This window comes from Schistocerca piceifrons, chromosome 8 (genome assembly GCF_021461385.2).
Source record: "Schistocerca piceifrons isolate TAMUIC-IGC-003096 chromosome 8, iqSchPice1.1, whole genome shotgun sequence".
NCBI classification, from domain to species: Eukaryota; Metazoa; Arthropoda; class Insecta; order Orthoptera; family Acrididae; genus Schistocerca; species Schistocerca piceifrons.
In genome coordinates this window covers 177,634,912-177,660,873 of record NC_060145.1, presented here as the reverse complement: position 1 = coordinate 177,660,873, position 25,962 = coordinate 177,634,912, and the positions used below count along the sequence as shown (strand labels likewise).

At 41.9% G+C, this 25,962-nt stretch overlaps 1 long non-coding RNA gene across 1 annotated transcript in view; it reads left to right on the top strand.

Annotated features, from left to right (window-relative positions):
• Positions 1-17,274, top strand: part of LOC124712021 — a 144,433-nt gene extending 127,159 nt beyond the window's left edge. The window contains exons 2-3 of the long non-coding RNA XR_007005559.1: positions 5,313-5,420; positions 16,952-17,274. This is a non-coding gene — a long non-coding RNA (uncharacterized LOC124712021). The remainder of the gene's footprint in view (positions 1-5,312; positions 5,421-16,951) is intronic.
• The last annotated feature ends 8,688 nt before the right edge of the window (positions 17,275-25,962 follow it).

Genomic DNA, 25,962 nt, shown 5'->3' with positions numbered 1-25,962 from the left:
TGATTGATCCGAGGCCATGGAGCATATTAACTATACACAGTAAACACCAAAGATAATCCATTGTGGAGCAAGATTGATTGTCAGCAGGGTTACTCAATGTGGTGTCCCTCAGTGGTCCCCTCCACCCTTAGTACAAAGCACTGGAAAAAGGTGACCACAGTGAGCTGATGAGGGTTTAATAAGGTGGCATCCATGTGATGGTGTGGTGGTGGGCAATGTTTCATGGGCATTGAGCAGGACAACATCTGAGCTATACATGTTGGAGAAGCAGTGATCTGGATCTACGAGGGTGGTTTGAAAAGTTATTGGAATCACAATGAGAGGTCAGTGCTAGCACAACATGTTGTTCAAGTGATGTTCATTGGACTGTTGTCTGTAAACATGTGACATGTCGTTGCTCTTGGAAGAGATCTGTGGCGGTGACATGGCTCTGTTGTTGCTCCCGCATAATGATTTGTGAAGACAGCAAAAATCGAGATTTGAGCAGTGATTAAGTACTTCGTAAAGAAAGGTATGAAAGCAAAGTACATTCATGCCGATTTCCAGAATACACTGGGGGACTCCGCTCCTTCATATTCAACTGTTGCCAAATGCACAAATTAATTTAAATTTGGTCGGGAGAGCTTAGATGATGGACCACATAGTACTTGGCCAAGATGTGTCACTACTCCAGAAATCATTGCAAAAGAGCACAAAATGGTCATGGAAGATCACCGATGGAAAGTGCGTGAAATTGCTCATGCTTTCCAGATGTCATCTGAAAGGGTATATAACATTTTAATTAAAGAATTAGACATGAAAAAATTATCTGCAGGATGGGTGCCACAACTCTTGACGCTGGATCAAAAACGCTTGAGAATGGACATATCGGAACAATGTTTGACCCGTTTTAGGAGAAACGACCAAGATTTTTTGTGACCACAGATGAAATTTGGGTGCACTACAATACCCCAGAGACAAAACAACAGTCAACGTAGTGGAAACATGATTCTCCACCACCAAAGAAAGCAAGGACAATTCCTTTGGTGGGAAAGGTTGTGGCATCAGTGTTCTGGGATGCGAAGGGGATTCTGTTCGTAGATTATCTCCCCACTGTGCAAACAATTACTGGAGAATACTATGCTAAGCCCCTGGACAAACTGCAACAAAAGATACGTGAAAAAGGCCCAGGTTTAGCAAGAAAGAAAGTCATCTTCCATCAAGACATTTCGTGCCCACATACATGTGCTGTCGCCATGGCAAAATTACATGAACTAAGATATGAATTGTTGCCACACCCACCTTATTCACCTGATATGACTTTGTCACACTTCCATCTCTTCCAAAAACTGAAAATTTTTCTTGGTGGATGAAGATTCACTTCAAATGAAGAATTAATAGCCAGAGTTAACAACTATTTTGCAGGCCTGGAGGAATCTCATTTTTGAGATTAGATCGATGCACTGGAACATCATTGGACCAAGTGAATTAATCTACAAGGAGACTACACTGAAAAATAAAAAAGTTTCAGTGATGTAAGTACTTTTTTTTCTGTTCCATTCCGAGAACTTTTCAAACCACCCTCATAGTTGCACAGCATCAACATGATAATACTGCAGGTATGCACGTGGGCACCAAGTCTGGCTGAAATTCAGGGATGTTCTTATGGGGTCAGCTTGTGGAGCATTGTCCTCGTAGTCCTTGAATGCAGTGAAAGAGGGTGTGATGTTCTGGGGACTGTAACTGTTAGGCAACCATCAGATGACAGCTGTGATGCAATGGCTGATGCATCCATACTGTTGAGTAGTTCATAGGAACGTTTGAAATGCACGCTAATGAAACTGTTCCAGCATTGTATTTGGGATGTTGACCTTCAACAAGCAGATTTGTTGAGCAATTTGACACAAAGGATGTTGGGTCAGATGTTTTTGATGTCAAGTTTTACTATGAAGTCATAAGAGCCATGGTGTATCTGGTTGAGTCACAGTGTTGGGTGGTGGAGGTTAATGTTTTGTCTGTGGATGGATTGTCTTAAGGCATCCACTTGGGTTTTAGTCGGCTTATAGATACTGTGCAGGCCCTTCCATTCAGTAGTATTTCTGACGTCTGTGTGCCATGTTTTAGAACCGTGTGGAGCACTGTATAAAGAAGCTGCAAAGTGTGCCAAATCATATTATTGTGAAGCATGACATTTGCAGTCTGTGAGTGCCTTATGGTGAAAACTTTAGGGATGCTGTGAGGTTGTGGAGGTGGTATCTTGAGCCATGTAGCTTGTTCTTTGATCCTAGTGATGAGGGCAGGGAGCATGGTGGTTTTGCTGGTGGCACTTGTGGCACAAACTCAATGGGAAATGCGAAATTCAGAGGGAGGCATGTGGGTCATTTTTGTGGGTGGTGCATATGCCTAATAGCAGCCATGGTAAAGTTTCTGTCCAGCAATCACCATGGCACATACGTGTAGCTTTTAATGTGTGATGCCATTGTTTCACAAGGTTATTGCTCTGAGTGTGATAAACAGTAGCTTGATAACAATGAGTGCCACAGAGGTTACGTTAGTCGGTGGTCGTGTACACCAGACACCCATACTGGGAAATCCAAGTGTCAATGAAGGCTCTGGCTGTTAATTCTACTGACATGTCTCAGAGAGGGATGGCTTCTACACACTGCGTTACACAGTAGATAATTTGAAGGACATATTGGTAGCTGTCAGATTAAGGGAAAAGTCCAACCAGGTCAAGGTGCATGTGTTGGAACCACCCTTCTGGTATTGTAAAGTGTCCAATGGGTGGATGTGCATGGCATCCCACTTTGATTTTTTGATGAGGTATGCACATGTGTCCACTAGTTTCAATCTTTCATGATGTTCAGCCATACAAATTGATCTTTAATGAGATATGCCATCAGTCAAATGCCAGAATGCAATGAGTTGTGCAGCTGATTGAACATGATCTTTCAAAATGGTTGAGGATGAAGGGACAGATTTGGCTCCGTGACACGTCACACAGGATCTGTCTTGTTGTGCCCTGTATCAGACAATATTTGAGTTTACAATTAGTCATCATATCTTTGAGGAGGTCTTGGAGCTGTTTGGCCAGGTAGTTGAAATGTCTGCGACACAAGTTTTTCAGCAGGTTACAAATTGAGTCCATTAGTGGTAGGTGATATGTACAGATGAGTGTCTTCTACACTGCCAGAAAAAAAAGAAAAGAAAGAAAAAAAACCATTTTAGAGGTTTCCAATTCATTTAAGATTTATTGTTGCAACAGTGCATTTGGAGTACATGAAATGGTTACATTTACAGATCACTAGCACAAGTAATTCTGAGATACCAGGTATCAGCCCATGCTGAGATACCCTTAGTAGTACAGGACGTAGCCTCCATGGGTGGTAAAGCAGGTGCTGCCTCTGGCATCCAATCAATCATACAGATGGCAAATACTGTCTTGGGATATGTTATGCCATGGTTCACATAGTTCTGTAAGAGTTGTGGGCTGATGAGTCACTTATCGTCCTTAGAGACAAATCCAGAGATTGTGCTGACCAGAGAATTTGCTGCACAAGTTGAAAAGCACATTGAGTCTTACACGCAGTGTGTGGGCGACCATTATCCTGTCGAAACAACACATCACCTTCCTGTTGGAAGAACAGGTCTAACAACATTCTGCATATACAAAGCACTGATTAGCAACCCCTTACAGAAACACCAAAGGCGAATGAGAATTGTAGCTTATCACACTCCAGACCATAAGGTCTGGGTTGAGGCCAGTGTCTCTTGGATGAATGCACTCTACGAGACAGCCCTCACCAGATGTATGATGTATGTACAAACATTCATCACTTGCATGCAGGCAGAAACTGCTTTCACCACTGAAGACGATGGCATGCCATTCTTTCTTTCAGGTGATCTTCTGAAGGCACCAATCAAGTCATGCAAGTCGACGCTGTGGTGTGAGTGGAAGACAGGGTAGAGATGTGGATGCCCATAGTCCCACTGCTAATAATCGGTTCACAACAGTTTGTATTGACACATCTGGGCTCATAAGCTCTCTTATCTGTGCTGTGGTAGCTGTACAATCTGCCACTGCTGCCCTTACAATACAACAATTCTGATGAGCGTCTGTGCTGTGTGGACATCCAGAACCTCATCTGTGAGTGTCAGAATGTTCACGTGACTGTTGATACCAGCATCAATGCATAACTGAGACAGCATGTCCAACTTCTGGCAGTTTTTGAAAAGGGCCATCCCACCACTCAATAGGTCACAGTGTGACTCCTTTCAAGATTGCTCAGTTGGCTGTAGAAAGCACGACTGGGTATACATGCTACGATTGCCCATTTGCTACACATGTTTGCATCACACTGTGCCTTCTGGCTATAGGCATTCCCTATTAAAGAATAGGCACGTATGGTACTCTGGTAGCTATGGCACTATGCTATTTGTTGGCAGATGGTGTTGAATCCATTACCAGTACATCTACTATCTGCCAGGTGGCAGATGCCATTATTAGATCAAAATCAATGTTGCCTTTCCGGATGTACTAATCCTCTTCCCCCCCCCCCCCCCCCCCCACCCAACAGTGTATGTCATTCTTGAACTGATGGAGAAGTTCACTGTCATAAGTGAACCATTTGCTTTGAGAACAAGTCAATTTTCACCAAAATAAACCAAGGGTTGTTGTAAACCTGCCACTTGCTGTCAGAGGACCACACCTATTGCAAAATCACTCACAACCAACGTTATGGCTAACTGTGCATGAGGACATGGGTGTGACTGTATTGTTGCCTGAGTGAGACAGTCTTTGAGCTGGTAGAAGGCTTTCTGCATGTTGGTATTAACATCATCTTCTGTTTACTGTTAGTGTTTTATTCTTTGAGGACCTCTGCGAGTGAGGCCTGATAAGGGGCGGCCTGTGGGAGGTGGTGCCAGTAGAAGTTGATAATCCCTAGAAATTGAGGTATTTTCTGACAGTCTTTTGGAGGTGGTAGCTGTTGGTTGAGTTCCATTCATTGTGGTATAGTGCGAATCCCATGGCATAGACAAAATGACCAAGAAAAGTAATCTCAGTTGTCGGAGTTGTTTTTTTCTTTATTAATTATTGCTCCTTTTGCAGTAAGAAAATTGAAAATTTCTGTGAGGTGAGGGTTGTGCATGTCATTATCCTAGGAAAAAATGAGGATGTCATCAAGATAAGAATAGCAGAAGTTGTAGCTTAAATAGGATACCTCCCAAAACTATCCCCATGTTTGGGCTGCATTTCTGAGGCCATATGGCATAAAGATGTACTCCAATAGGCTGAAAGATGTGATGATTGTTGTCTTTTTTGTCTTTTGCAGATCTTCCTCATTCATTAGTATTTGATGATAAGCTTATTTGCAGTCAAGGATGCTGAAGACAGATGCACCTGCAAGGTAGTGAGTAAAGTTCTGGATATTTGGTATCAGGTAACTGTCAGTTGTGGTATGTGCATTAAGAGTTCTGTAGTCACCACATAAATGTCATGTACCATATTTATTTGGCACTAGTTTAATAGATGAAGCTCATGAAATATCTGAAGGTCTAACTATCATGGCTTTTAAAATTTTGTTGACTGCTGGATTGGCCACATGTATTTGCCTGGCTGCCTGTGTAAGACCAGGAATCTTGTGTACCATTCCATTTGTGATGGCACACTGGGAGAACAACACTCGAGGGGAATTCATAGGTAGTTGAATGTACGGGGTAAGAGCTATCTTTTCGCTACATGAAGGCTGTGTAGCTGATGATGCTTCATCTGAGGTTGCTGAGTTCTTCAGACGTTTTTTGGATTGCCAGTCATATTTTTTAATTCTACTGTTGTAGGCACAGAGACTGCAGGTGGGTTTGCTAGTAAGGAAACTGGTTTTGTTGAGTTAGCGAGTGAGTTGATAAGTCAAGTAGAGGGCAATAATGGTGATCCATTGAGGTGCACTGCAGCTTGTCAGTTGGAGAAGATGTAATAAGGATGGCATTGCTGATCATACCAACGACTTCACGACTTGTGTCACATTGAATCAGTGTGCCGTGGGACAAATCCAGTACAAGCTGGGAGTGGCAGAGAAAACTGGTACTGAGTAATGGTTCACTGATGTCTGTGATTAGAAAGTCCCATGTGACCATCATTCCAAACCCCAGGTCCAATGTGTGAGTTGTGGAACTGAAAACAGTGATTACCAAGTTGCTCAGTGCATGGAATTGTATAACTGTGTTGTCACATGCTGTGGCAGGGAAGGTAAGTGTGTCACAATAGTGTCAGAGCCAGAATCAACCAAATAATATTGTCACATAGAGGAAGGTGTAAGTAGATGAATGACAAACACTAACTTCATTTAAAGAAGGTTTATTCAGCACTTCCACATACAAGAGTGCAGAGCAAACTGCCTCCGGCCAGAACACATACAGTATATACACAGCTACAGAACATTCAATTACAATGATTCTTACCATTTTTGGATACTTCTAGATTATACTCAAACCGAGTATAGAAATTAAAATTTTTCAGTTCACGTGAGTTTTGAACTTACAACCCTCCATGCGACAATCAAGTATGATAACCACTACACTACGGCAGCTGTGCTACTCAGTTTCTTCTGCGACATTGCTCCCTCCTTAAGAGAACAGCGTCACAGTGTTATATCCTCCTAGTCCAGGAACGAGTCATTGGTCCTGCATACTCTGACTCCCAATGATTGATGTTCGCCCTGGCGGTGATCTTCTTAGAACTTCCCTTGCCACTACATTCTTTGTTACCTTTCCACTTGTTGCCTGTCGCTGGAACTTCAAATTTACCCTGGGTTGCAGGATCCTTATAGGGCTTCATTCGAAGGACGTGGACCGTATCTCTGATCTTTCGTCGTCTTCTGTCGGGGTTGAAATCTTCAACTTCATAAGTAACATCAGACAATTGTCTTACAACCTTATAAGGTCCAAAGTAGCACCTGAGGAGCTTCTCAGAGAGACCAACCTTCCGAACAGGAGTGAACATCCAGACGAGGTCACCAGGCTGGAAGACAACAGGGCGGTGGCTTGCGTGATACCTTCGGCGATCATTTTCTTGAGTCTGCAGCATGTGGAATTAAGCTAACAGCTGAGCTTCCTCAGCTCTGGTTAACACCTGGCCGATGTAGTCATTGTCCACATCATCAGGATGTAATGGAAACACAGTGTCCATCATCGTCGTTGCCTCGCCCACGCACTAGGAAAAATGGCGTAAATCCTGTGGTGTTTTGTTTGGCAGTGTTGTAGGCAAACGTCATGAAAGGTAGCACCTCATCCCAATTGCTCTGCTCAACATTGACGAACATTGATAGCATGTTGGCCAAGGTCTTATTTAGGTGTTCAGTAAGCCTGGTAGATTGCGCATAGTAGGCAGTCGTCATATGATGAGTAATGTTGCACCAATGGTTTATCTCTGTCACAAGATTCTATTGAAAAACTTTCCCTCAATCCATAATTAACGATCTTGGGGCAACATGTTTTAATACAATGTCTTCTACGATGAATCTGGCTACCTTGAATGCTTCAGCTGTTTTCACGGCTTTTGTAATGGCATAGCACATCAGATAATCAGTGCAAACAATAATCTATCTATTGCCACTAGCAGGTGTTGGAAATCATCCGAGGAGGTCAATCCCAACATGCTGAAAAGGCATTTCAGCTGGTGGAATTGGTAGAGTCTGAGGAACTGCCTTTCTCCTCTGGCACTCTCGACAGTTCGACACGTAGTGACGGACACTCCTAAATAAACCTGGCCAGAAATATCTCTTGCAGATCCTATCGTATGTCTTAATCAATCCAAAATGTCTGGCCTCAGGTGTGTCATGGAATTTCTGTAGAATATCTAAGCACATGTGTTTAGGAATCACTGGTAGCCACCTCTTTCCAAACAGATCAAAGTTTTTCTTGCAAAGTAATCCATTAACTACCTCAAATTGTCCTTTCACATCCGCTGACTGATTTAAGGAAAGCATAATTTGAGATAGCTTGGTGTCCTTCTGCTCAGCAGAGAGATCCTGGAGTGCAGTGAGACACTCTTCATTGAAGTCTTGATGGTATTGTACAGGGTTTCTTGAGAGACAGTCAGCATCTTGGTGTTTTCTTCCACATTTGTACACTATGGTAATGTCATACTCTTGAAGACGTAGTGCCCACCTGGTGAGTCGTCCTGTTGGATCCTTAAGACCTGTCAACCAACAAAGTGAATGGTGGCCTGTAACAACTGTGAATGGCCTTCCATAGAAATACTGTCGAAATTTGCATGTGGCCCAGATCACAGCAAGATGTTCTCTTTCTGTAGTTGGGTAGTTTCTATCGGTTTTTGTAAGTGTCCTAGAAGCATAGGCTATAACCTTCTCTTTTCCATCCGAAATTTGCCCCAGAACAGCACTGATCCCATACCCGCTGGCAACTGTGTGTAGTTCTGTAGGTGCTCTCTCATCACACAGAGCAAGTATAGAGTCAATCGACAGAGCTTTTCGCAGCACTTTGCAAAAAATTTGTTGAGCACCATCCCAGGTAAATTTAGCATCAGCTTTTAACAACTCTTGAAATGGCCTGGCTTTGATAAAACACCGGTAATAAGAACACGGTCCGAGGAAGCTTCTCACATCTCTAACACTTTTAGGAATAGGAAATTCCGTTATAGCTCTCATCTTTTCTGAGTCTGGGCGCACACTTTCGTTTGACACAAGGTGTCCAAGTATTTTGATTTCTTTTGGTCCAAAGAGACACTTTCTTGGATTAAGTTCCAGTCTGCGTTGTTGAAGACACTTAAGAACAGCTGTCAGTCTTTTTATGTGTTCATCAAATGTCTCTGAGAACACTATAATGTCATCTAAATAACAAAGACACATTGCCTACTTCAGGTGACATGGAAGATTATCCATCATCTGTTCAAAAGCTGCTGGTACATTACACAAACCCAACGGCATTACCTTAAACTCATGCAGGCCCTCATGGGTGATGAATGCAGTTTTCTCATGATCAGTCTCATCTATTTCAATTTGCCAGTATCCCGAGTACATGTCCATGGTTGCAAAAAACTTAGCCCCCTTCAGACAATCTAGTGTATTGTCAATTTGTGGAAAGGGGTAAACGTCCTTTTTAGTTATCTTATTAAGCTTTCTATAATCAACACAACAGTGCCAACTGCCATCCTTCTTCCTGATGAAAACCACTGGTGATGACCATGGGCTCTGGGAAGGCTGAATGATGTCATTCTTCATTATTTTCTCTACCTCATCGTGAATTATTTGATGTTCTGTTGCTGACACAGGGTATGCTCTCTGGTTTATTGGTTGATGGTCTCCAGTGCTAATCTGGTGCTTCACCATCAATTTGTCTAATTTGCTCTTCACCTGTGGATTGAAGCATTCAGAGAACTCTTGAAGAATGGCAAGTAGCTTCTGCTGTTGTTCCTTAGTGAGATCTGGTGAGAGTTGAGCTAGGAGACCTTGTCTCATAGTGGCAGCGCTAATTTCACCCACAGACTCACCATGGGAGGTTTCTATTACACTCAGGCGCTCTGCAATTAATGGCTCAGCATTTGCTATGCTCATGCGTCTTGGAAGGATGTGCGATTCTCGGCAACAGTTAACTATCCACAATTCACCAAATCTGTTCTTAAATGAGACGACAGAGGCTGGGATGACCAAGTTATTCTTCAGTGGTATGCTTCTCTTACATTCCACTACAAGATCCATGGGTTGATGCATGGCATGACACATGACAGCTACCTTTCTAGCGCTGACTGCAGGAATGATCACTTCATCCAGTACACATAGTGTCCACACACTTGGATGTGCATCTTCCTGTCCACAGTATCTCATCTCGTCTAGCATAATCTTCGAGCTACCACAATCTATAATTGCTTGAGAAGCTTTCAGAAAGTCCCATCTGAGAATGATGTCATGACTACACTCTAGTAAGATGATGAATTCTAAGGGCTGTTTATGGTCACCTATACCCACACGAATAACACATCTTCCTGTACGTTTTACATATTTACCATTAGCCACCTTCAGCAGAGATGTTTTGTTGTTGATGAATACAGTTTTCTGCAACTGGCAATGGTACTTCTCTGAAATGACTGAATATTATGCTCCAGAGTCCAAAAGAGCTTGGGCTGGTCGGCCATCCATGAGGATATCAACGTAGCTTCCTATCATTTTTGTAGTGATCAATGGTGGAGGATTTTTCTCTTTGGAGGCCTCACCTCCAAGGAAGGTCGCACCCTTTAGTTTTCCAGGTTGTGGTGGCTAGGTGATCGGCTGGAGCTTTAAACAGCAATGGAGACCTTGATCGGCATGTTGTGGAGCATCCTCTCCAGCGGCTAGCTTGTGGCGGTGGAGACCTATGTCGTCCTGCACCCACATCTTCTTGTTCATCTTCATTGTCGCAGAGTTGGCGTCAGCTGAGATCAGTCTGCTGTCTTCTGGCATGGGCGTTGTCAAATATCCGCTGGCTTTCTCGACAATAGCGCACCACTTGTCCTGGTCATCCACAGTGGAAACATACTGGTTGGTTATCTTGGGTCCTCCAGACATCAGTCTTCCTTGGTGCCCAAACAGGTTCCTCATGCGGCATTGTAGGAACATAACTTTGCCTGGATCTCGACTTTTTTACCTGTTTAAAGGGAAATGAAGGACGAGAGATTGGGTTAAATGTCTATCCCTTATGTCCTCTTGAAGCATCTCAGGTTTTTGCTCGCCATGCAATCCAGTTGCCTTCTGAACTTCCTCTCTCACTGTCTGATAAAGAAACTTGTGAAATCAGCTTCTTTCTCCTTCTTTCTCCATCACAGACATCGATACAATGTTTGGAAGCCTTTCAAACTTCTTGCGTGTAATTCTTTTTTGATGCATTGTCTTGATATACTGGCACCATTTTATGAAGTTATCTGCTGTCAAAACCTCCTTCAGGAGTAGGGCTTGATAAATGTCCTCAGCAACACCCTTCATGAGATGTGCAAACTTATCTTCCTCCTTCATTCGAGGATTCACTATTTTACACAACTCCAAGACATCTTGAATGTGGGATGCTGTCATTTCTCCTGGACACTGTGCCCTGCACTTTAATTTATCTTCAGCTTTGCACTTCTGTTGTTGTGTGTCACCGAAATACTTGCACAGTTCCGCCCGGAATACTTCCCAGCTTGTGAACTTCTCCTCGTTGTTCTCATACCATTGCTTGGCAGTGCCCTCCAAGCGGAAAAATACGTTAGCCAAACACATAGTGTCATCCAATTTGCTAAATTTGGCTATACGCTCCTATACCTTCAGCCATGTGTTTGGACCTTGGCCATCATCACCAGAGAACCCGGAAGGATGTCTCATGTGTGGCACACAGTTGTTGTCATCGTGACGTCCTGTTCTTCTTCTGTCTCCGATGGATTGCGATCTGCTGAATATGGTTTCTCGCCACATAAATGGCGGCTCTGTCATGGCCTGATGGGAGCCACTGTGTCATCAATAATGTGCAGTATCACAAGTTCCAATACCCAGCACCTCCACCAGAATAATGTAATGTAGAGGAAGGTGTGAGAGATGAATGACGAACACTAACTTCACTTAACAAAGGTTTATTCAGCAGTTCCACATACAAGAGCACAGAGCAAACTGCCTCTGGCCAGAACACATACGGTATATATACAGCTACAGAACATTCCAGTACAATGATTCTTGCTATTTGTGGATACTTCTAGAACGTACTCAAACCGAATATAGAAATTAAAATTTTTAGTTAAGGTGAGTTTTGAACACACAACCCTCCATGTAACAATCAAGTATCATAACCACTACACTACAGTGTCTGCACTACACAGTTTCTCCTGCAACAGTATTACGGTCTGAGATGGTCCAATGGTCCAGGATATAGAGCTTACCATAGTTCCACATCATGGGCCGCACATGTTTTTTGTGTGTTCACAAGATGAACAGCAGTTGCACACAGTGTCATAAACTGTACAAGGTACCAGCAGACACTGGGTGGCGACTTCGTGGGTGTGTTGACTTAGCTGCATGAAGGTCATTGTCCCAGTCAGAGGCTGCAACATAACAGTCAGTGACCATTGGGTACCATCAAGCCAATTCAGTTGTCACAGGAAGCAGAGCATGCTGGGACTGGTGCTGCTGGCCATATAGGGTGCATTGTTGTCAACTAAATTTATACATTGCCGGTATTGAATTACGAAAAAAAATTCTCTCTGCTAATTTAAGTCTGTAGTCCAATGGTTCCCACTTGGTGATCGTGGCAAGCTTGCACTTGAGCTGGGAGCTGGGCTACCACAGTGTGTGATCGGGCATCAGTTTAAAGATAATTAATGTTCAAACTGACAGCATAGTTGTAATGGTGTTCTGTTTGTTAATTATTCATTATAGATTACTTGTTGCACTTGCTCTTCCATTGTCCTAGAGAGATGTTACAGAAGTGCTGATTTGTTCATCCAAGTGGCCGAGTAGCATGACGAACTTTGCAGCGTCACTGGTGACATCATGGGTGGTGAGGATGTTGTCCACTATGGCAAACCATACAGAGAGCCAATCCAAACAAAAACAGTAACAGCTTGGGGTGCATACTAAATCAATTAGAAGTGACATATGTGAGAGGTGGTGTTGGTTGCTGCAGAAGAACTGGTAGTGGTGACGTAGGTGAATCTTTTATTTCGGCACATAGTGCCTGGTAGTATGGGCAGACTGTGCATCTGCATAGCTGGCTGCTTCAGCACCTTATCAAAAATTAGTTCACATGGTGTGCAAGAGACATAATTGACAGCAGATGGTCACAGGTACCGTCAGTCAGATGCTAGTGGTTCAGTGTGGGCCACTTGTGAAGCAGGAATGGCAATGAAGTCCCATGATAAATCAGCAGTACGGTGTCACAGAGTGATGTACTTCAGGCAAGTGAGAGACTGTTTGTTTACTCTTAGGACAGTGTATCTTTGACATGTTGTATTGTACATTCTGTGACTATATAATAAAGTGTTGTTAGAATGCTAATCGCTGCTCTACTGTGATCCACGACATAAGAATTTGGTGTCAAAACCCAGGAGACAGTTTCTACGATTGCCGTTGTGAAACATGAATTCTGGACACACGTCACGCGGCAATACTATGAGGGGGCTTACTGCAGCGATTTGTCACACCATGCAACAAGCTCTTCAACGACAACCGCCTGCATACACAGTTAAGTTCAATTGAATTATCACCCAACATGTTTTGTAGTGCCATTTGTAAAGGCAACTGATTACATTATTAGTGCTGTCATCTAGCGACAATCAATTGAACTACTTCGACTAGCGATCCAAAGATAACGCCTTACTAGGACCAGCTGATCACTAGTCGACACTGCTTTAAACTTTGGAGTAATTGGACGGAATGGACATGCCAGACCACAAACCAGAAGCACAGTTACACTCTGTAAAGAGAAAATGTATGAGAGAAAGAGCAAACATTATGTGACTCGTAGCGGAAGTTGCAAGGTTGTCAGACACATCGGAAATTGCAGATTATAAATATTACAATGACAGATTGGGAAGCGTTCTGAACTGCTTCGTTAAATTACATGAGGATATTCACGAGTTGTTAGATGATGACGAGTATGAAGAAGATGTTCTTAAATGTGAAGATTATACAGATGCCGCGAAACTCACAATTTCTCGATTGTCTCACGAAATGCAGAAACAGCTTGCCAAATTGGTAGCAGACATAAATATTCCCGACAATCCACTGTTACAATCTGTAACAATGAGTGTTCCCACAGCTTCAGTAAAACTTACACCAATCATGCTTGAGCCATTTTCAGGCGATCTCGAGACATGGGCACGATTCTGGGAGCAGTTTGAGCAGTCGGTTGACAATGATCCGACGGTAACTACAATTAATAAACACATCTTTCTTTGTGGCTATCTCTCGGAAGAATCAAAGCATTTAGTGGATGGTATAGTGGTGATGGCCGAGACGTACGCAGAAACGAATAGGATTCTCCAAGCACATTATGGCAACAAGGATCGAATAATTCAAGCCCACTTAGATTATCTTGAAGCCATAAAACCAATTCAGCTGTCCACTCCAGAGGAACTTAATTCAACATTCATTGAATGCCAGTGACGTATTCAAGCTCTCCGGGCACTTGAGGAAGACGTGAACGGATTGGGCCGAGTCCTCATGCCGAAAATTTTACACGTTTTCCAGATGACATATGCTGCCGCTGGATAATTCACGCCAAGAATACGGGAATATCCGAAGGGGACATTTTGCAACTGATGGAGCTTCTGAACAAGGAAGTCGACGGGGCGCTTACCATGCAGAAGATACATGGTGAATTTTCCAGCACTTCTAGTAACCTTCCCACAGCGTCCATACTTCACGTACACGTGAAATCTAAAAGATCGACTCCAAAGGATACCAGCGTAAAGGAACCATTCTGCGTATTTTGCGAATCTTGCGGTCATTGGGCGCAAGTCTGTAAGAAGATCGTACGCGTTAATGATCGAATAGATAAATTGAAACTAGCAAACAGATGCTTTCTTTGTCTTCAATGTGGGCACAAAGTGTCAAATTGCAAAAATAAAGAAAAGGCTCAGTGTGTTAACTGTAAAAGACTGCATCATAAGTCCATTTGTGAGGAACGAAAGGGTATTAGGAGTCCTGCGGGTCAGACATAAGAATTTGGTGCCGAAACCCGGGATGAACTTATGCCCTGGGACTTAGGGGCACAATGGCGCACTTGGATATCTAGCTTACCTTCTTTGTCACATATATGTGTCCCTAGATGGATAGCTACAGCTCATGGAAGAGACTCTCAGCTGCACGTATTCTGTGACACCTCGGAAAAGGCATATGGAGCAGCTTTGTACATTCGTACTGTCTTAGATGATGATGTCGTAACCCATTTAGTCTGTAGCAAGAACAGACTTGCTCCTATTAAGAAGGTGACATTGCCTCGACTCGAACTTTTAGTGGCAGTAGTTGGGACCAGACTATTGTGTTACTTTTGCTGCACAACAGACTTTAACATTGCCCATGCGATATTGTGGATGGATTCTACAATAACACTAAGTTGGGTTCGCTGTGATCCTAACAGATGGAAGACCTTCATTTGTAATCATGTAACTGAGATACAAACACACATGACTCCCACGCAATGGAAACACTGCTCAGGACCAGACAATCCTGCTGACCACCTCTCACGTGAACTGCTCGGCTACCAAATGAATTCTCTGGATATTTGGTGGCATGGGCCACCTTGGCTTACACGCCCTCCTGAATGCTGGCCGAATGATACTCCAACGATGGTACAACTTCCTCCCGAAGAAAAGAGGAAGAAAACCCAGAGCCAAGTCTTGTCGATATCTATGCCAACCAGCCTTCTGGATTTATTTAAATTCAGCTCATACTGGAAGCTCATTCATATCACAGCATGGACTCTCCGCTTCCTACACAACATTCGTCAGAAGAATAAATCTTCAGGAGAACTTACAGCCACCAAATTATCAGCTGCCAAAATGTATTGGATTCAAGTGGGCCAGAGAGATTCCCTCCCCAGCGAATTAAATGCGCTTCAGAATAACTTTCCACTGCCAAAAGAGTCAAAAATCGCATGATACAATCCTTTCTTAGAAGATGGACTGATACGTCTAGTAGGTCGACTGCAGTGCACTAGCCTAAATAGGGGACAAAAACATCCTGTACTCCTTGATGGTTCCCACCACTTCACACAATTGGTTATTTGAGACACATATCTGCCTCCATCACTTTGGCATTCGTTCTGTACTATCCGAACTGTGAACCGAATTTTGGATCCTTAGAGCTCGTCAGGCCATCAAAAGAATCCTACACTCATGCCTCACATGCAAGATCTTGAAGAATCCACGAGGGCAACAGATCGAAGCACCGCTGCCACCTGAACGAGTTTCGCCTGCCAAACCATTTGCTGTAACCGGAATAGACTTTGCTGGTCCACTATTCATCAAAGTGGTGAAGGAAACGCACAAGTCATATATCACTCTTTTCACATGTGCTACCACACCAGCTGCACACCTCAAACTCTGTACAGACTTGTCAATGGACAAGTTTCTTACGGCACTTCAGCGATTCGCCGGAAGACGCGGACTACCCCATACGATATATACAGATAACGCGAAAACATTCCATGCCACGAATATGGAACTAGCCCAACTTTGGAAGGTATTAACCACCACAAAAACTTATCAGTTCCTTGCCCACCATGGTATTACTTGGAAATTCATTGTCTCCCGGGTGGCTTGGTGGGGAGGATGGTGGGAAGGAATGGTGGGCACTATAAAACGTTGCCTACGGAAGGTATTGGGACTCGCAAAGCTCACTGAGGAACAACTGAACACCACCTTGATCAGTAATGAAGTCACAGTGAACTCCAGGTCCATCACACCAGGAGATGATTGTGATACACTCACACCTTCCCATTTTTTGACAGGAGAAAAACCTACGACTATTCCGACGGGACCAGAGCCTTCAGCGAACACGAATTTAACAAAGGAATTCCGTCTGAGACAGCAACTCTGTGACAGTTTTTGGAACCGTTGGGTAAAAGAATACCTATTGGAGCTCCGGAACGACCATGAAGTTAAATGCCCATCAGGACGAGTCATCCCTTTTCGCCCTGGCGACGTCGTGCTGATCCGAGAGGACCTTCATCCGCGATATATGTGGAAGAAGGCCAGGATAGAAAAGGTACTACCAGGAAGAGACGACAGGGTAAGGACGATAACACTCTGGACACCAGAAGGTCACATCATTAGTCGTCCTGTGCAGATGGCCATACCTTTGGAGGTCGACCAGGGTGGGGAAGATGTCACAGAGTGATGTACTTTGGGCAAGTGAGAGACTGTTTGTTTACTCTTAGAACAGTGTATCTTTGACATGTTGCAGTGTATGTTCTGTGACTATGTAATAAAGTGTGTATTATCTTTAATTTGCAGTTGTTGGGGGTCACCAATGTAGAGCCACACCATGGGATATGGTGTAGATGACATACAACACAACACAGTACAGAATAATTGCTCAAATGGTATACAGCAAGAAAGGATTTTTACTCAGTCTGAAACCACAGAGAGTACTATCTATTATAGTCAACACCAAAGATAGTCTGTTGTGGAGCAAGATTCATTGTCAGTGAAATTACATGATGTGGTGTCACCACAAATGCTTATTGCCAATAGTGTACTACAATATAGTATACAAAAGTATTACTATTAAACAATGGAAAATCCAGGATGGAATGTAACAATACCAGAGAAAGAAAGTTGCCACTCACCATATGGTGGAGATGCTGAGTCGCCATAGGCACAACAAAAAGTTTTACACAATTATAGCTTCCGGCCATTAAGGCCTTTGTCAGCAGTTGTGTGAATCTTTTTGTTGTGCCTATCGTGACTCAGTATCTCCACTATATGGTGAGTGGTAACTTTCCTTCTCTGGTATTGTTAAATTATTACTATTGATAGTGGTATTCTGAGATCTTTGAGTGAGTGTAAACATCTATTAATTAACAAATGTTTCAACTTTCCCTTAAAAAGATTTGCATGTCGGTACTGTATGTTATTTGATGATGTGTTATAGAATTGTCTTGCAACTGCAAGTGGACTGTGATCTGTAGCTCTTGAGTTATCCTGTTTCCTATGATAATCACATTTGGTTCATTAATTGTAATTATGAATTTCTGTATCATTAAGCTTAGTTCTTCATTCTGTTTCACAAACATAATTGTTGTAGATTAGATTCAGTTTTTGTTCCATAGACCCAAAAATGAGATGATTCCTGTGTGTGTGGAACATCTCAGAAAGTATACTATAAAAAACATAGAACAACTGAATACAAGACTCTTTCCCTGACCATTTGTCAGGAGCTGCTAATATTTGCTACTGTCAGAATGAAACATTGTTATGCACTTTTAATAAATTTATCATACACAAAATACCTAATCTTGACTGTTGTGACCAAGTGCTGTCAAAACTGAAATTCAATAGACATTATTATTTCAGCTGGTCTAACAGTTCCTATTAAGATATTCGTCTATAGAGTATAAAGAGTTGCCTGTCAAAAAGTCTTTCAAACTCAGTTTAAACTGTGCTTTATCAGAAACCAAATGTTTAATGGTTGCTGGCAATTTATAGAAAATGAGTGTTCCTGAATAACGGACACCCTTTTTACCATGGTAAGTGATTTTAACTCTTTATGTGCAGTGTTGTTATCCCTAGTACTGAGATTATGTATTGAACTGTTAGGTGGAAATAGAGCCATATTATTTCCAACAAATTTCATTAAGGAATAAATATGCTGAGAAGCTGTGGTTAGAATACCCAGTTCCTTGAACACATTTCTGCTTGATATTCTTGAGTTTACATCACAAATGAGTCTTATTGCACACTTTTGCACTCTAAAAACATTTGCTCGGTTTGACGAGTTACCCCAGAATATGATCTGATATGCCAATATAGATTGAAAGTAAGGAAAGTAAGCAATTTTTTTATATCTCCTACATCTGTATAGCAGATACAGACTTGTTTGGGTGCTTCAGCAATTCCTCCCAACTGAATTTATCATCAAGTTGCAATCCCAGAAATTTAACACTGTCAACCTCTTTTATCTGCATGTCTTCATATATTATACGCATGCTGGAAGGAAATCTCTTACAGGTTCTGAAGTGCATGTAATGAGTCTTTTCAAAGTTTAATGACAGTGAATTAGCTTTAAAACCATTTATTAATGCCAGTAAAAATTTGATTAACAGCCATTTGTAAATCTGTACTTGCTATTTATTGCAATGTTTGTGTCATCTGCAAACAAAGCAAACTTTGCATCTGCCAATGTAACAGACGAAAGTCATTGAAGTAAACAACATACACTAATGGACCAAAGATGGAACTTTGAGGCATACCAGAAGTAAATAATTCCCAGTCAGATGAAGATTGGTGGCTTACTCCACAGGTATTGCACAGCAACACCTTTTGTTTGCTGTCAGTTAAGTAAGACTCAAACCATTTTGCACCACTGCAAGTAACACCATAATATTCTAATTTACATTAAGAGAATGCTGTGATTCACACAGTCAAAGGCTTTTGACAGTTCACAGAAAATGCCAGTAGGACACTCAATGAGTGCGTAGCCACTAAATTATACCTGATGAAATGGTTTCTACAGGACTAACATTCACTTATATTAGCAATTATGCTAACTGTTTCTTCTGTACCATGAGTATTCATATGGACTGTGGGTGCCCCACCCCAAATTTCAGTCCCGTATTGCAAAGGCAAATTGATTATTCCATATTAAATTAGTTGCACGAAAGGAGGAGTTACTATATTTGTGAGATGTTTTAATAAGTAAATGTCACAGCTAACTATAAGCAAACATGTTTTTTATGCAGATTCAAGATAACAGAAGAAATGAAACAATGAAACAAATTTTACTTGTATTTAATTCAGGTGCAGTATGTTCCCAAACAATCATTCTTGAAGTAATCTTATTGGATAATTGGTACCTGCATACTAATAAAGCTACTTCTAATATTTTCATAATTTAGTTATTTTAAGATACCACTTTCAATATTGCCAAAGAGCTAAGCTAAACCATTGAGCCTGTCTGCTAAAATGGAGGTTCAAAACCTGTTTTTCATCAACTTTGGTGCTGACAATGACTTTTTCCCAGTGTTGTTTGTGACCACAAGTGACAGATTCATTTTGAGAAAAAAATTGATATTAGGAAAACAATTTTTGACTGCTGACTGCACGATTTCTGAGTGTGCTCTAATGATGAAATCTTCTTGGGTGATCAGCTTAGTGGTGGTGGTGTCAAGTCACAACATTTCAATAAGTTTTGTATTCATCACCTTCGGGCAAAGTACTGGGATGCTCTATTCTGTGTATCTATATAGCTGCTGGACCATTGACTTCTGTGGGTAGGCCTTCAGAAGAGGGTGCTGTGTTGAGCAACAAAGCACAGCCGGTGGTGGGGAATGCAGTATGGTCCTGGTGCTTGCATCAAGTTCTGCTTTCTGTCTGTGGATGTTTCTACTTTCAGAACAGATCTTTCATGTTATATTTTTGTAATTGCTGTGCTGAGTCAAAAACTGCCATCTCAGTTTACGAGGGCTATTCAGAAAGGAGGGAATGTCTTGGCATTAAAAAAAACTAAGTACAAGAAATACAGTTTATTATATACATCTGAAAGAGCGACTGACTGACTACTTTTCCACATAGTCACCAAACGCATTGAGGCACTTATGATAGTGGTGGACAAGCTTTGAAAGACCTTTGTCGTAAAATTCTGCCACCTGAGACTTCAGCCAGTGAGACACACCCGCCTGGAGTTCAGCGTCATCATCAAAGTGCTGCGTTGCAAGCCAGTTCTTCATCTTGGCAAACAAGTGGAAGTTGCTTGGTGCAAGATTGGGGCTGTAGGGTGGATGAGGGAAAATTTCCCATTTGAATGAATTAAGGAGTCCTTTAGTGTGGTTTGCCATGTGAGGTCGCACATTGCCATGCAAAAACAAAATTTTGGACATCAGCTTTCCTCAGCATTTGTTTTGAACTGCTCTTCTAAGGCTGTGCAAAGCTTGACTGAAACGGGCAGAATTTATGGTTGCTCCACATTCAAGAAAATCAATAAGAAACACACTTGTCTATCCCAAAACACTGTCGCCATCAATCTTCCTTGCTGAAAAGGTTTGCAAACATTTTCCTGGTTTTTGGGGGGGACCTTGTGTGCCCCCCACTCCTTCGACTGTAATTTTTTCTCGCAATTTCATCAACTTTAGCAACAAGATCGTCAGTCACAATGCTTGGGCATCCACTCTTCTCTTCATCATGAATGTTGGTTTGAACACTTTTAAACCGAATACACCATTTCCAGATGGAACATTAATTCATTATGCTGTTTCCGTACACTTCGCCAACAAAACCACACCTTACAACTGGCGAGATTTTCGAAAGCAGCACACATTTAAAATTCGAATATCCAAAAAACCAGATGCACACAGATGTTCCCGCTGTCATGAATGGATGTCTTCTGAGCTACCAAGCACATACATACCAAAATATATGCGATCGGTGCACACCTAGTGGGTCAGACGGTAACGTTCCCTACTTTTTGAATAGCCCTCGTGTTAGGTTGTTGTGCAGACATATTTCTACTGCATCTTTGAAGTTGGGTTCCAGAACCTGCTGGTGTTTCATAGCTTCTTTATTTATTCAAAGTTGTAGGTGCGTTCCTGATTGATACTATGTTCTTCCATCGTGGACTTGTTTGTCTGCCCTCAATTGAACATTTCTTAAGAGTCCCTTAGAGCACTCTGAGATGCATTGCTGTGTCTGTGTTATGTACCCTATCCCTCATTTACACTCAATACTGTAAATTCCCAGTATCTGCAGTCCTAGATGGTCTTTGGCTGATTCCAAGTGTGTCCTTAATTTTCTGTGTTGCAGGCAAAACGGTCTTAATTTGATGTTCCTCCATTTATACTTGTGATCTTGGCTGTCAACTTTTTCAATGTGATATGGAAATTTAAGGAAAGGTTTGGATCGGCCAAAGACTGACTAGGACTTAAGATGCTGGACTTTACAGTACTAAGTGTGAATGTCAGATGCAATACATTGGACAGACACAGCAAATGCACCTCACAGTGGCATATGGAACACACAAAACATGTTTGTCTAGGACAGACAGACAAGTCTGTGATGGCAGAGCCCAGTATCAAAGAGGAACACATCTTCCATTCTGAACAAACAAAGAAGCTATGAAGTGCCAATGGGTTCTGGAACTTGACTGTCAAAGAGGTGGTAGAATCGCACCTGCACAACAATTTAATATACTGGAATAGCAGATTTCAACTTGGCACAGTGTAGTATCCCACAAATACGAATATACGACAGGAACACTCTGTTCTGAAGGTGGAAGCGTCCATTGACAGACACTGGGACTTGATGCCTACACCAAGGCCGTTGTACATTCCCCCACAACTGGCATGGTACTCTTATTTGAAGGTGCATGATTGGCCTACCCCCCAGAAAAGGTCAGCAGCTATATACACACATAGAAAACAGCATCCTGACATTTCACCTGAAGATGATGGATACAAAACTCATTGAAACATTGTGACAGATATGTCACCACTTAGCTGATCACACAAGAAGATTTTATCATTTTTTGACTTCTTTTCAGATGGAATCATTTATATGGCCATCTCACCTCACAAATTAATTTTTATTTTGCTTTATCATTTTTTTTTTTTTTTTTTTTTTAAAAAAAGCCTGTGGAAACAACCTGGAACTGAACCATTTAATTCCCTACTTAAACATCTAAATTATTATTATTATTATTATTATTGATCCCCCTCCATGAACCATCGACCTTGCCGTTGGTGGGAAGGCTTGCGTGCCTCAGCGATACAGATAGCCGTACTGTAAGTGCAACCACAACGGAGGGGTATCTGTTGAGAGGCCAGACAAACGTGTGGTTCCTGAAGAGGGGCAGCAGCCTTTTCAGTAGTTGCAGGGGCAACAGGCTGGATGATTGGCTGATATGGCCTTGTAACAATAACCAAAACGGCCTTGCTGTGGTGTTACTGCGAACGGCTGAAAGCAAGGGGAAACTACAACCGTAATTTTTCCCGAGGGCATGCAGCTTTACTGTATGGTTAATGATGATGGCGTCCTCCTGGGTAAAATATTCCGGAGGTAAAACAGTTCGCCATTCGGATCTCCGGGCGGGGACTACTCAAGAGGACGTCATTATCAGGAGAAAGAAAAGTGGCGTTCTACGGATCAGAGCATGGAATGTCAGATCCCTTAATCAGGCAGGGAGGTTAGAAAATTTAAAAAGGGAAATGGATAGGTTAAAGTTAGATATTGTGGGAATTAGTGAAGTTTGGTGGCAGGAGGAACAAAACTTTTGGCCAGGTGAATATAGGGTTATAAATACAAAATCAAATAGGGGTAAGGCAGGAGTAGGTTTAATAATGAATGAAAAATAGGAGTGCGGGTAAGCTACTACAAACAGCATAGTGTATGCATTATTGTGGCCAAGATAGACACGAAGCCCACACCTACTACAGTAGCACAAGTTTATATGCCAACTAGCTCTGCAGATGATGAAGAAATTGAAGAAATGTATGATGAGATAAAAGAAATTATTCAGATAGTGAAGGGAGACAAAAATTTAATGGTCATGGGTGACTGGAATTGGATAGTAGGAAAAGGAGGAGAAGGAAATGTAGTAGGTGAATATGGATTGGGGGTAAGAAATGAAAGAGGAAACCGCCTGGTAGAATTTTGCACAGAGGACAGGTTTCAGATAGATTATATAATGGTAAGACAGAGATTTAGGAACCAGGTTTTAAATTGTAAATTGTAAATTTCCAGGGGCAAGGTGTGGACTCTGACCACAATCTATTGGTTATGAACTGTAGATTAAAACTGAAGAAACTGCAAAAAGGTGGGAATTTAAGGAGATGGAACCTGGATAAACTGACTAAACCAGAGGTTGTACAGAGTTTCAGGGAGAGCATAAGGGAACAATTGACAGGAATGGGGGAATCAAATACAGTAGAAGAAGAATGGGTAGCATTGAGGGATGAAGTAGTGAAGGCAGCAGAGGATCAAGTAGGTAAAAAGACGAGGGTTAGTAGAAATCCTTGGGTGACAGAAGAAAAACTGAATTTAACTGATGAAAGGAGAAAATATAAAAATGCAGTAAATGAAGCAGGCAAAAAGGAACACAAATGTCTCAAAAATGAGATCGACAGGAAGTGCAAAATGGCTAAGCAGGCATGGGTAAAGGACAAATGTAAGGATGTAGAGGCTTATCTCACTAGGGGTAACATAGATACTGCCTACAGGAAAATTAAAGATACCTTTGGAGAGAAGAGAGCCACTTGTATGAATATCAAGAGCTCAGATGGAAACCCAGTTCTAAGCAAAGAAGGGAAAGCAGAAAGGTGGAAGGAGTATATAGTGGGCCTATACAAGGGCAAGGTACTTGAGGGCAATATTAAGGAAATGGAAGAGGATGTAGATGAAGATGAAATGGGAGATATGATACTGCGCAAAGAGTTTGACAGAGCACTGAAAGACCTAAGTCAAAACAAGGCCCCGGGAGTAGACAACATTCCATTAGAACAACTGGCAGCCTTGGGAGAGCCAGTCCTGACAAAACTCTACCATCTGGTGAGCAAAATGTATGAGACAGGCGAAATACCCTCAGACTTCAAGAAGAATATAATAATTCCAATCCCAAAGAAAGCAGGTGTTGACAGAAGTGAAAATTATCGAACTATCAGTTTAATAAGTCACATCTGCAAAATACTAATGCGAATTCTTTACAGACGAATGGAAAAACTGGTAGAAGCCGATCTTGGGGAAGATCAGTTTGGATTCCATAGAAATATTCGAACACGTGAGGCAATACTGACCCTACGACTTATCTTAGAAGCTAGATTAAGAAAAGGCAAACCTACATTTCTAGCATTTGTAGACTTAGAGAAAGCTTTTGACAATGTTGACTGGAATACTCTGTTTCAAATTCTGAAGGTGGCAGGGGTACAATACAGGCAGCAAAAGGCTATTGACAATTTGTACAGAAACCAGATGGCAGTTATAAGAGTCGAGGGACATGAAAGGGAAGTAGTGGTTGGGAAGGGAGTGAGACAGGGCTGTAGCCTCTCCCTGATGTTATTAAATCTGTATATTGAGCAAGCAATAAAGGAAACAAAAGAAAAATTCAGAGTAGGTATTAAAATCCATGGAGAAGAAATAAAAACTTTAAGGTTCACCGATGACATTGTAATTCTGTCAGAGAGAGCAAAGGACTTGGAAGAGCAGTTGACTGGAATGGACAGTGTCTTGAAAGTGTCAGGAAGTCGTTTCTGAGAGTATTTGTATGGAGTGTAGCCATGTATGGAAGTGAAACATGGACGATAAATAGTTCAGACAAGAAGAGAATAAAATGTTTCAAAATGTGGTGCTGCAGAAGAATGCTGAAGATTAGGTGGGTAGATCACATAATTAATGGGGAGGTATTGAATAGAATTGGGGAGAAGAGGAGTTTGTGACACAACTTGACTAGAAGAAGGGATTGGTTGGTAGGACATGTTCTGAGGCATCAAGGGATCACCAATTTTGTATTGGAGGGCAGCGTGGAGGGTAAAAATCGTAGAGGGAGACCAAGAGACGAATACACTAAGCAGATTCAGAAGGATGTAGGCTGCAGTACGTATTGGGAGATGAAGAAGCTTGCACAGGATAGAGTAGCATGGAGAGCTGCATCAAACCAGTCTCAGGACTGAAGACCACAACAACAACATTATTTATCAGTCTTCTGACTAGTTTGATGTAGCCCGCCACAGATTACTCTCTTCTTGTGCTAATCCCTTCCTCTCAGAATAGCACTTGCATACTATGTTCTCACTTATTTGTTGAATTTATTCCATTCTCAGTCTTCCTTTAAGGCTTTTACCATCTACAACTCCTCACAATACCATGGAAGTTATTCCCTCATCCTTAACACATGTTTATTCCCTCACGTCTTAACACGTGTCATATCATACTCTCTCTTCTTATGGTTGGTGTTTCCCATATTTTTCTTTCTTCGCCAATTGTGTGGAGAACCTCCTCATTTCTTATCTTTCCAGTCCACCTAATTTTAGACACCCTTCTATACATAGGACCCCAAACACGTTAATTCTCTACTTTTCTAGTTTCCCACAGTCCGTGATTCATGACCCTACAATTATTTGCTCCAAACATACATTCTCAAAAATTTCTTCCTCTAATGAAGACCTATTTTGTATACTAGCAGATGTCTTTAGGCCACTGATGTTCTCTTCATCTCTGTTAGTACACTTGTTATGTCTTCCTTGCTTCCTCTGTGCATTATCTTGCTTTCAAGGCAGCACAATTTCTTCACTTTTTCTTCTTCTTGACCACCGGTTTTGATG